The sequence below is a fragment of the Ornithorhynchus anatinus genome, chromosome X1 (assembly GCF_004115215.2).
Source record: "Ornithorhynchus anatinus isolate Pmale09 chromosome X1, mOrnAna1.pri.v4, whole genome shotgun sequence".
Classification (NCBI taxonomy): Eukaryota; Metazoa; Chordata; class Mammalia; order Monotremata; family Ornithorhynchidae; genus Ornithorhynchus; species Ornithorhynchus anatinus.
The window spans coordinates 83,634,764-83,647,091 of record NC_041749.1 but is presented as its reverse complement, the minus strand read 5'-3'; the positions used below and the strand labels follow the sequence as shown (position 1 = coordinate 83,647,091).

Below are 12,328 nucleotides of genomic sequence, written 5' to 3'. Positions count from 1 at the left end.
CCCCATTTTACATTTGGGAAATGAGGCATCAAAAAGGGAAGGAAAGGGTGGGACCAGGCCAGGGTCACACAGAAGGCCAGGGTAGGAGGACAGGACATAGGGAAAGGACCAGGTTAGGGCCCACACGGGAGGCCATGGCATAGGGAGATGGGTCCAGTGACTTTATTAATCCTTTAGCCCTGGGGCAGTGGAGCTTAGGGACAGTTGGTGGAGTCTGTACAGGATGCAGCTGAGTGACTGGAAAGCTTGGCTAGAAGATGCGGACTATCGGGAAGTTGGCGGCCTCTAGGCCAGGGTGAGACCCCACCATCCCCTTCCCCACGTCCTCCCTCTGGCCTTGCCCGCCCACAGCACAGTTGCCCTCATCCTATTTTCTACTCCCACAGGTTTCCTAACTCCAGGACCTTTTCTTGGAAAGGGAGAAAATAGCTGGAACCATAGCTCTTCAAGGAGAATTCTCCCTCCCTTTCCCCCATCTAGGGGCAAGAGAAAAGGGTGAGACGGTTGCCCTGCCCAGTGACATCATACCCAGCTCTCTCCACTCCTCAGTGCTCTACCCCCAATCGCTCCAGGGCTCCCTCCCACGGCTCCCCTGCCCCCAGCACCAAGCTGGCCCCCCTGGGTGGTAGGGGATCCCGGCTCCGCCACTTGTCTGCCGTGTGACCTGGGGCAAGTCGCTTCGCTTCTCCGGGCCTCAGTTACCTCATCTGAAAAATGAGGATTGAGACTGCGAGCCCCACGTGGGACAGGGAGGGGACTGTGTCCAACCCCATTTGCTTGTATCCACCCCAGCGCCCTGCGCAGGGCCTGGCGCGTAGTAAGCGCTTACCAAACACCATCATTATTATTACCAGGAGGTTTAGACAGCTCTCCCCGGCTACTTAGCTTCTACCCCTTCAAGGGGTGGGGCGCGAAAAGAGGAGGGGGGAGGCCGGGGCGGGCGCCGCTGAGATTGGCGGGGCGGGGGGAGATGGGGGCGGGGCCGGCCGCCCTTCATCCCAGCCTTCCGACGGCGCGCTGGCCAGCTCGGGAGCAGACAGGAGACCCGGAGAGCAGCGAGGCAGCGTCGCCCTCCAGGAGCAGGAGCGGGAGCGGGACCCGGACCCGGAGCAGGAGCCGGAGCCGGATCCGGATCGCCGATCTGCCCCTGGAAGCTCGGAACCGTCAGGTACGGGAAGGAGAGCGGGTGCCCACTGTCTGGAGGGGCAGCGCCAAAGGGACCACCAATTTTATTTTTTTAAAAAGAAACACTTCTCAGGTCCTTGGTTGGGGGGATTGGGAAGCACTCGTGGGGGGGTTGGAATTTCCCAGGGAACCTCACTTCTCGGGGCAGGAGCTGAATCCCTAGTCTCTCCCTCATCCGCACCCCAAAACCCTCCCTGGATACACAGTTGGATCCCTTCCTTCCCTCGCTTCGATTTCCTCCCTTCCTGGATCTTTGTTGCTTCGGTCCGGGGCTCCGTATAGAACACCCCGCCCCTGTCTGTCATCCCCCCCCACTCCGTCGCCGACCCCAAGGGAGGGGCCACAGGAGAGAGACTTAGCCTAACTCTCCCCTCTGGCTCCTCATCCCTCGTCCCGGCGCCCCAAACGCCGAGGGCGACCCTCGGGCTCCCCGGCTCTCGGACGATCCTAGAGGGCTACCTGGGCCGGGCGGAGAGGTAGCCGGGCGATCGGTTCCTGGCGCCGCCGGAGGGTCAGGACAGGAGCCGCTTGTGTGTGTGAGATCTGCAGGCGGAGCTGGTGCCCGGAGCGGACAAGAGCGTGTTGTTTACCGTTCGGAGCCGGTCTCCGACGAGGGGGCACCGTCCTAGGACGGACAAGATCCTAGGGGAGCCTTGGCCCTGAAGCCCCGGGGACCCGGCTATTGCTATTTGTAGACGGAGCCCTAGGATGAGGCTGGCACGCGGAGAATCTCGGCTTCGATGTAATCTCGATCTCCTCGGTGGGCGGGGGGCTTGCTTCCCGGGCAGTAAGTGGGATGGATATATTTATCGCGGTTTCCCTTGGCTCTGCGGGAAACCCGCCGGCTGCGGCGGCGAAGGGGTGACAGCGGGGTGAAGAGGTGGGGGCAGGTCGCTGTGCTCTCCGTGGGAGGCGACTGCAAAGGCGCTGGCCAGAGGGCGGGTATTTTTAGGGTGCGGATGGACGGGACCAGGGCAATTGCACGCTGTATTTTGCCTAGTGCATCGCGCACGTTGCGCTGGGCATCGCGACTCCTTCTCGCCCGCTCCGCTTTAAGACTGCATTCGCAGGGGAGTCGGCACCTCTTCTGGAGGATAGGCATTTGCACAAAACCGCCCCCCTCTCCTGGATTGGCCTAAAGGAATGTGGGTTTGTTTATACCTGAGTCGTGGGGGTGGATCCCGGGGGCGGGGTGGGGGTCCTGCCCCCTACTCTGAGCCTGATTCTCGCGGCAAGGGCAGGGGGCACTTCAGAGGGCACGGGCTGGGCCGAGGGCGCATGCTTCGAGCGTCCCGTTTAGAGTCGGGTGACGGGCAGGGGGTCAGGGTGGGGACTTGCCCTCGGCTTCTTGGAAGGGCATTCATTCAATGGTATTTATTGAGCGCTTACTGTGTGCAGAACACTATAATAATAACTGTGGTATTTAAGTGCTTACTCTGTGCCAAGCACTGTTCTAAGTGCTGGGGTGGATACAGAGTAATCAGCTTGTCCCACGTGGGGCTCACACTTTTGATCCTCATTTTACAGATGAGCTAACTGAGGCACAGAGAAGTGAAGTGACTTGCCCGAGGTCACACAGCAGACAAGTGGCAGAGCCAGGATTAGAACCCACCTCCTCTGACTCCCAAGCCCGGGCTCTTTCCACTGAGCCCCGCTGCTTCGCTTGGGAGAGTACAATACAACAGTGAACTGACACATTCCCTGCCCGCAACGGGGATGGTTCTAGCCTCCCAAGCTTAAACCCTAAGGGTCAAAGTGGGAGCTCTGGAGTCTTGTCTGGCCTCAGGAGAAATGAGTCTTCCCTACAGGTGTAGATGTTTCCGCAAGATTCTGTCTCCCTTTTTTCCTGCTCGTCAGCCTCCCGGCCTCTCCCCTCCAGCCCCTCTCCCCCGGTTTTCTGACCTTGTCGCTCAGGAGCCAATCAAGAGAGAGAGAGAGAGCACCGTATTAAACGCTTGGAGAATGCAGTAGAGGTAAAAGACTATCCAAGACTCAAAGGAGTTTACAATCTAAGGCAAACCCTTTAGGGATTGTCCCACTCTATCCCAGCATCCCCACTGTCATGGACACCCCTGCTCTGGCTACCTCCTACTATGACTGGAATAGTCACCTCCTGGTGTGAATGTGGAAAAGGTTGGAAAGGTGCTTGAGACTACCCCAGGGAGACAGCGATGGAGCGGGCCGTAGAAGCCAGCATTCCTGGCTCCCAGATCCCTAGGACTCCACAATTCAATGGTCTCTCTCTCCCCCAGGGATGATTTTGAGGGTATTTGCAAATGTCATCTGAAGGGGGAAACTGAGGCAAAATACAGCGACTTCCCTAAGGACATCTGGTGAGTCTGCTAGAGGTGGAGATGGGATCTAGGAGTTGAGGCACCCAGCCTAGGATCCTAGGTGAGGGTGCTAGGCTTCCTGATCTCTGAGAGCCTGCTTCGGAGGGAAAAAAAAGCCAGTGGGAGGCTGCTGATTCCCAGAGGCTGTGCCTCTTCCTGCCTCATTTTTCTATTTGAAACCCCAGCCAGAGGAAATTTTCTGATTTGTGCTTTGGCAACTCTTCCTTCTCCCTTCTGGGGGATGTGCCCCTTGGTCTTGATATGAAGTAGGTGCTGGTGTCCATAAAGGCAAGGGGACAAAGAGGCTGAATCATTTGCTTGCAAAGTGAGAAGGAGATGAAGAGGAAGAGACTGGACTATCAGGTCATGAGCCTGATTTACTGACTGGAGGGACAGAAGGTCCATCATCTCTTGTTGCCTTGGTTTCCCCTCTCCGGGAAGGTGTCGAGCCACCTACCTGTCCCTACTGAAGTCAAACCACCTTTCAGGCAACAGTCTCCACCCTCTCCCCCTCCTTCCATGAGCAATCACATGGCTATGTCCCTGCCCCTTTAGTTTCCTGGGGAGAGCTCTGGCTTCCGTCAGTTTCCTAATCTGGCCCTTGAGATTAAAAAGCTGTTGTGTGGACTCTGGGCAGAATTTCAGGAATAAAGATTTAAAAGAATTCTTTCCTGGATGATTTTTCTAATGGCAGTTTTTAATTTGTGACATTTCCTGAAATAGCCCCTGGCTGGGCCCCCGCCAATGGCAGGTCAGAATGGGGAGGAATTTGCAGCAACAACAGTTATAATCATACTCCCCCCTTCCCCTGGATTTTTCCCTTTCCACTTGGTATCCTCACATGATGTTTGTTAGGGGCCTGGAGCTGTCGGGTATTTTCCCCACGTGGATTGGTGTTCTGCCCCATCTTCTGGAGATGGAAACAGCCAAGGGATACAGAGAAAGGAAAACATTTGGGCTGAGGTCACCCTGCCAAACAGTTCCACAGTTGGGCAGGAAGCCGAGGTGTCCTAGCTGCCTACCTGGCCACATTATGCCATTTGTCATTAAGAGGACCTCATCTAGAGTTGAGTATCAGCACAGCTCCATAGGTTTGGGGGAGATGAGGGATCAGAGAGGGGGCAAAGTATGACCACCAAGTTAATCAAAGGGCTGCTGAAACTATTCAAACCGTGGCCTGGCCAAGATTTTGGGAGACTCGCCATTCTCCCCTAGTCCCATGGCTTCTTGCATCTCTTTCCCTTCCCTGCCCCCCACCACCCTGGACCCCAGCATCCCTATCTGCCCTTCCCTGCCCTGCATCTCCTGGTTCCTCTCCTCTCGGGTAGGGAATCTAGGTTAATGTCAGCGGGTGAAAAGAAAGTGAGAAGGAAGTGAGAAGAGGAAAAAAAAGGTTAACAAATGACAGCGCGGGGGGGGGGGGGGGGGGAGGGGATAATTACATTTAACTTGAAAATTGCCTGAGAATGTGAGGTGCAGTCTATGGCCACCTCTGCAGATAATATATCCATTTTATGGGGCTTGATTTGTGGCCCTCCTAATTACTGTATTCTACACCAGGAGGAGGCCCTAGGAGAAGCAAGTAGCATAAAGGAGAAGAATAATAATAATAAAGTTGGTATTTGTTAAGTGTTTACTATGTGCAGAGCACTGTTCTAAGCGCTGGGGTAGACACAAGGGAATCAGGTTGTCCCACGTGGGGCTCACAGTCTTAATCCCCATTTTACAGATGAGGTAACTGAGGCACAGAGAAGTTAAGTGACTTGCCCACAGTCACACAGCTGACAAGTAGCGGAGCCGGGATTTGAACCCATGACCTCTGCCTCCAAAGCCCGTGCTCTTTCCACTGAGCCATGCTGCTTCTCTAAAGAGGAGAAAGAGGAGCACTAGAAAGAGTTGGGCTTGTTAGTCCCAAGAAGAGAAGACTGAGGCCAAGCCAGGGCAGAATAGCTGTTTGGAGATGGATGGAGTTGGTTGGGAGGGTAACGCAGATTGAGCTCTTGGCAGTGGGGGAAGAAATATAGGGAAGCTGCCCTGAGGGAGGGACAGGAGGGAAACTAGGAAACACTGCCTGGTGGGTGGGTAGGTTATTCCATCCTAGTCAAGTTGGTATTTAGCATTTTGGGCAGTTAGTTTCCAGAGAGCAGGCAAGGATATGCTTATCTGAGAAGTGCCTGGCCTAAAGCTGTGCACCTGGGTGCCCAATTCAGTCTCACCTGACAGCCGTAATGGGGGTGATAGCTGGATGAGGCAGAGAGGACCCAAGACCCAAACACTGCTGCAGCCTGGCTCCTGCAAATATTGTCAGCTGCAGCATCTGAGCCAAGCAAGGGAAGAAGGGATAGCTTTCTGGCATGTCTGGATCTGTGATCTACTTGCCTAGGGAGCAGGAAGATCCTGGAAGTTACCTTAAAGGTTTGCAGAACTCTTGAGCCATCACTAATTAAAGAGTTCCAGTCCTGCTCACTAGCAGAAAGAACCAGGCCAGTCTATATCCAGTAGGCTGGGACTCTGTTCAGATGGGGAAATTGAGGCACCAAACAGTATTTAAATTTGAACTTGGTCTGGGCTTATGGGTATCACCAGACTGCAGATGGGACCCAGCAGGCTGTCATCTAAGCAAAATGTCCTTAATCTGGTATCCACATTCTCTCTCCTCAACCTCTGTTCATTCCTCTCCTCTTCTTCACTCCCCCACACCACACACACACACACACATGCATGCTACAGGGGCCAATCAACTGTATTTGAGTGCTTACTGTCTGCAGAGCACTGTATGAAGCACTTGGGAGAGAACAGTGCACCAGAGTTGGGCCAGAGAAGTATCTGCTGGGATCAGGAGGTGGGGTGACATTTTGATTGATGACTGCTTTGCCTGTGCTTAGTTTTCCAATGGGACCGTAATGGTCTGTCTTGGAATTCTGTATAACCTTCTCTATAGACTGCATTCTTGGGAGAGCATGGAATGCCCATCCTGGGGGGACTAAGTCATTTGGGTGCTAGTTGCAACAGGCCTCATCCATGCTCAGCACTTGAGGTTTCTATATCTCAGTAAAGTGGGAGAGAATACTATCGGCCCCTGCCAGCCACTGAGAATTTGAGTAAGAGGGAGAGGGAGGGAAGAAGGGAGGAAGGATGTATGGGGAAGGTTGCAAAATGAGTCCACTTATGGGTCCAGTGGGTGAATGTTGTTGCTCCAGCTATATCTCTGTGTGTAATTCAATCGTGTCTACCATCTCTATTGTATTGCACTCTCCCACGTGCTTAGTACAGCATTCTGCGCACAGCATTCAATAAATACCATTGATTGAGTGAGTGATTGAATACAGTGAGCACCCTGAGCTGGCAGACAATTTATATTAATGTTTGTGTCCCTGTCTAGACTGTATGCTCACTGTGGGCAGGGAACGTGTCTCCCAGCTGTTATACTCTTGGTACAGTGTTCTGCACACAGTAAGTTCTCAGTAAATACGATTGATACATTGATTCATTGCAAAGGGTAATTGCCCTCATTCTGTTCCTCCATGGGAATTGAGTTGATTGCTCACAGCTAATGCTCTTTTCTATGTGGCAGAAGCCAGAGGGAGAGGACACAGCTGGGTTGGGGTCCTGTTGGACCCCAACAGTTCACTCACATTCTCCAGGGTGTCATAGCAGTCTGTCTCCTGGGCCTGTCTTCTGGGCCTCCCATGTAGTGGGGCAGCTGAGGAATAGGTAAGAAGCAGTTTGCTTCATAGAGGGAGACTGAGGTATAGAATGAGGAGGCCAATGAAAGAGATTAGTGGTATTAAGCAGGGGCAGGCTGAAAGCTGGTATTTTTGAGAAGCATGGCCTGGGAGACAGAAGGACCTGGGTTCTAATCCTGGCTCTGCCACTTGTCTACTGTTTGACCTTGGGCAAATCACTTCACATCTCTGGGCCTCAGCTCCTTCATCTGTAAAATGGGGATTAAGACTCTGAGCTCCAGGTGGGACAGGAATTGTGTTCAACCTGATTCACTTGTATCCACCCCAGTGTTTTGTACAGTGCCTGGCACACGGTAAGCACTTAAAAAATACCATTATTCTTATTGTTATTATTATTACTGCCCCATGGGACTGTAAACTCCTCGAGGGTGAGAGTCATGTGTTCTACTTCTGTTGTACCTTCCCAGGTGTTTAGTAAAGTGCTTTGCAATCAGTAGTCTCTCAAATTCCATTGTTTGACTGACTTCCCCCCTTTAGTGATCATTTCCAGCAAACTAATCTGTGTTTGGATAACTCTCCTCTCAAAAACTTTCCCATTTCTCTCCCCCGGGAGGTATCCTGGTAACCCCAGAGGCTGTGCTTAGGCCTCACTCCCTCACCTTTGAAACCAGAGCTAAAAGCCTGACTTTGTGTCCCCAGATCCGTGCCTCCAGGTCCCCTGCTGGTCCCCTGCCAGCAGTGTGTCAGAAAGCCCGAGTGTGAGTATTGGTCAAAACAGCCCTCAGTCCAAATCGCTGCTTTCCTCTCAGCAAGGTAGCCGGCTGTTCAAATATTTGATCAATCCCCAGGACCCTTCAGGAGAACCCAGCTTCAGGGAAACACAGAGGAAGGGCACTCCACCAATCCTGAGGGGCTTGTGACTCCAAAACCGGGGCTCCCCAGATCCCTCACCCTCCCTCCAGGCTCTGACCCCAAAACTTCTGTGTTCCATGTCTCCAGCTCTGCCCCCCACAGGTTGGAGCAGGTGTGTGGGAAGCCTGGAACCTTCCCCCTCAGACAGATGGAGGAAGGAAGATCCCTAGACTTGGTAACAGGGTGCCTGATTCTTCTGAGCTCTTAACCCAGGACCTCGGGCCTCCCTTTTGTGGGAGTTTGGGAGTAAAGGTGGAGCCATTTCCTTTAGCAGGACTCTGTCATGGCCAAGCAGGCAGAAAGGCTCAGTTGGGAACTGTTGGTCACCTGGCCGGAGGCTTGGGGCTAGGATTTGGGGAGAAGAGGAACAGGGACTGTTCCATTACCAGAGCCCAGAGCCCAGGATGGGAAGGAGACTTGAAGGCAAGAGGCACAGAAGAGAAACAGCTTGGTTACACCTGCTGAGAATGGGATCCAGTGGGGAAGAAGTAGGGATTTGGCTTGGGATGCTCCCAGTCCCTTAGCAGGATGGAGCCAGCTAGCTGTAGTGGAGAGGACTGGTGTTGAAACAGGACATAGGGCCCAGGGAACAGATCAGCATCTAGAGGGCTATCTGGTGTTTCATGGCTCTCAGACTCTCTTAACCCCATTGGTTGGGCTGGGTCCAGTCAGTCAGTCCATCTGTCAATCAGTCAATCAGAGAAGTAGTGTGTTCTAGTGGATAGAGCATGGCCTTGGGAGTCATAAGGACCTGCATTCTAATCTTGGGTCTGTCATGTGTCTGCTGTGTGACCTTGGGCAAGTCACTTCACTTGTCCGTGCCTCAGTTACTTCATCTGTAAAATGGGCATTAAAAATGTGAACCCCATGTGGGACATGGATGGTGCCCAACCTTGGGCACATCGCTTCATTTCTCTGGGCCTCAGTTACCTCTTATGTAAAATGGGGATTGAGACTGTGAGCCTCATGTGGGACACAGACTGTGTCCAACTCGATTTACTTGTACAGTGCCTGGCACATAGCAAGAACTTTACAAATGCCATCATCATTATTATTAGCTTGTATCAACTTCAACAGTTAGAACAGTGTGTGGTACATAGTAAGCGCTTAATGAGCCCTTACTGTGTGCAGATCACTGGGCTAAGCACCTGAGAGAGTAAAATAGAACAGAGTTGATAAATGCGATCCCTGCCTTCAAGGAGCTTAAAATCTAGTGAAGGGGTTTTGTGTTCCCTCAGTCCCTGATGATCTCCTGGCCCCAAAGACCCCAGGGAGATCAGATGGCTCTTTTGCCTGCCCCAGTTCTGTGGGGGTCCTTGGGTCCAGGGTTGACCCGGACTGGTCTGGTCTCCCAGGGTCCACAGCCAACAGGGGCAGACTCCCTCAGATTGTTTTGGCCTGGAACCAAAGGAATTTGGTTAGAATTGGACCTTTCCAATTCTACCTGAAAACCTCTTCCAAACTACTTTTTGCAGTTTTCTGTCCCTGTCAGGGAATCTGAGGGGGGTTAGGAGAGAGGGTTTCCAGGGGGGCGAAACGGGCATCGAGAGATGTCCTGGGATCAGGAGAGCTTATCCCTGCAGCAGAGTACAGGATTATCCCCTGTCCACACTCCACAACAAATCACCCTTCCCAAAGAGTAACAGTAAGTGGGGCCTCTGATTGTGGCTTTGACTTGGAAGTGTACACTGCATTTCTATCGGGCTCTCCTCAGATCTCATCAGAAGGGAATTCCCCATGTCTCAGGAGGAGGAAGAGCAAACACAAATGAACTGGAGTAAAGATTGGCCTGGGGTCATCCAGTGAGTCAGTGGTGGAACTGGGAATGGAAACCTGGAGTCGACCCTAGGCCTCTGTCCATAGCCCATGCTACTCCTAATGCTGGGGTGCTGAGACAATAATAATAATAATAGTGATAATAATTATCATAATGTATTATAATGATTATTATAATTATCCTGCTTATCATAATTATCATAATTATAATGATAATTATCATTACTGTATTTGTTAAAGATTTACCATGTGCCAAGCACTTTAAAAGTGCTGGGGTAGATACAGTATAAGCAAATTTGACAGTCTCTGTCTCACATGGGACTCCCAGTCTAAGGAAGAGGGAGACAGGTATTGAATCCCCATTTTTACAGATGAGGAAACTGAGGCACAGAGAAGTTAGATGACTTGCCCAAGGTCACACTGCAGACAAGTGGCGAAGCCAGGATTAGAACCCAGGTATCCTGACTCTCAGGTCCATGTTCTTTTGACTAGGCCTCTCTGCTTCTCTGGAGACCTTCTCTCAGATGGCACGTGAGAAGAGGATAGTATGTGAGATAGAGAAGTTTTTCCAAGATTGCCAGGATTTTCCCAATGGGACAAAGCATATGAATTAGAGACCAAATACAGGGAAGCAGCATGGCCTAGTGGAAAGAGCACAGACCTCAGAGTCGGAGGACCCTGGTTCTAATCCCAACTCTGCCACTTGTCTACTGTGTGACCTTAGGCAAGTCACTTTACTTCTCTGTGCCTCAGTTACCTCATCTGTTAAATGGGGATTAAGACTGTGAAATGTATGTAGAACACGGACTGTGTCCAACCCAATTATGTTGTAATTACTAATGTTTAGTATAGTACCTGGCACATAGTAAGATAGACTGTAAACTCCCTGTGGGCAGAGATTGGGAAACAAGTTCCAATTTATAACACCTTCCCTATGAGAAAAAATTGGTTCTTATTTATACGACTTCAAATTAAGAAACAGTTTTCAGGAACCATTTGTGTCGAAAGCCAGAAGACTCTCTGCATTAGGGGCTGAGATGGTAGTTTCAGTTACATTGTACTCTCCCAAGTGTTTGAGAGAGTACTCTGCACATAGCATTCAATAAATACAGTTGAATGATTGATTGAATTGTGTCTTCCAATTTTCTTCTGGGGAAAATTCTTTCCCTAGGTGCTTGCCCTAGAGGCAGGTGGGGGGTGCCACGTTTCATCTGTGGTGAGGAGATCAAGGATATGAGAGTGTTTCGAGGGCCCTCTGTCAGCTGGAGCTGTAGCCCCATGGGACTGCACTCCCAAGCCCACTGAGCAGCTCCCCAGGAGCACTGCATGTTGGGGACTGTAGTCTTATCCAGATGTCAGGCCAGCTATGGGCAGAGTGTTGTGTCTGTAGCCTGAGCAGAGAAGCCAAGCATTTCTATTGGTCAGTCTGGGAATAGGGAAGGGGCACAGGGTATTTTTAGAAAAACCAACATCATGGCCAGGCATTGCTGTAGGGAATGGTAGCTGGAAAGGTATCAGAAAGGACATCATGTGCGGGTGCCTCATCAGGACAGGCACTGGTCAGCAGCTCTGGGGATGGTCAGCAGTTGTGGGTTTAGTCTGTGAAGGGACTGCTGTGAGGTCCAACCTTTGTGGGACAGGGCTGCCTGGCCTGAGGAGAGGGAGAAAGAAAAGACTTTGCTTCCAGACCCCAGTTCTAGCTTTAGGAGTAAAAGAACGGGCCTGGCACTTCTGAAATTTAATGAGAGGCCGAGTCCCTTTAGGAGGGTCTGTGGTGAAGAATGCTTGGCTGAGCCACAAGTGGAATGAGTTTTGGTGGACTCAGCCTGAGATGAAGTCTGTCTATCTCTCCCCTGGGGCTACATGGTGTCATGGCCTAGTTGAAAGAGCACGGGTCTAGGAGTAAGAGGACCTGGGTTCTAATGCCGTTCCGCCATTTACCTGCTGTGGGACCTTGGGCACATCACGTTACTTTTCTGTGCCTCAGTTCCCTCATCTGCAAAACGCGATTCAATACCTGTTCTCCTTCTTACTTTGGCTCTGAGCCCCATGTGGGACAGGGACTTTGTCTGACCTGATTATCTTGCATGTACCCCAGCGCTTATTATGGCGCTTGCCACAGAGCACCATACTACAATTAAGCCTGCCAGTCCTGCCCTGTTTGAATGAGGTCTCCGGCTGAGGGAGCAAGAATGGAGATCAGAACAGTCTCCTCGTGGCCTTCAGTTCTGGACTAGATTCCTACCAATGTCGTTCCTGGCTCTGTGTGATCTCTGGCAGGTACACCTCTAAAGGAGTCGAAGCCTTAATACGATCCCTGTTGCTGGAGACTGCCCTTCAGCTATGGTGGAGGGACTGAAGGGTACTCAGGGGGTATTTCCCCATCTAGAATGAGGCTCTTTGGGGGTGATGCAGCCTTTGTCCCAAAGCCAGGGG

The 12,328-nt window shown here is 51.8% G+C and overlaps 1 protein-coding gene across 1 annotated transcript in view; it reads left to right on the top strand.

Moving 5' to 3' along the window:
• The first annotated feature begins 1,007 nt into the window (after positions 1–1,007).
• The window catches only part of SLC38A3 (solute carrier family 38 member 3), a 37,233-nt gene continuing 25,912 nt past the window's right edge, over positions 1,008–12,328 (top strand). Inside the window, exon 1 of the mRNA XM_029050432.2 lies at positions 1,008–1,168. The gene's annotated coding sequence lies outside the window, so the exon portion shown is untranslated. The remainder of the gene's footprint in view (positions 1,169–12,328) is intronic.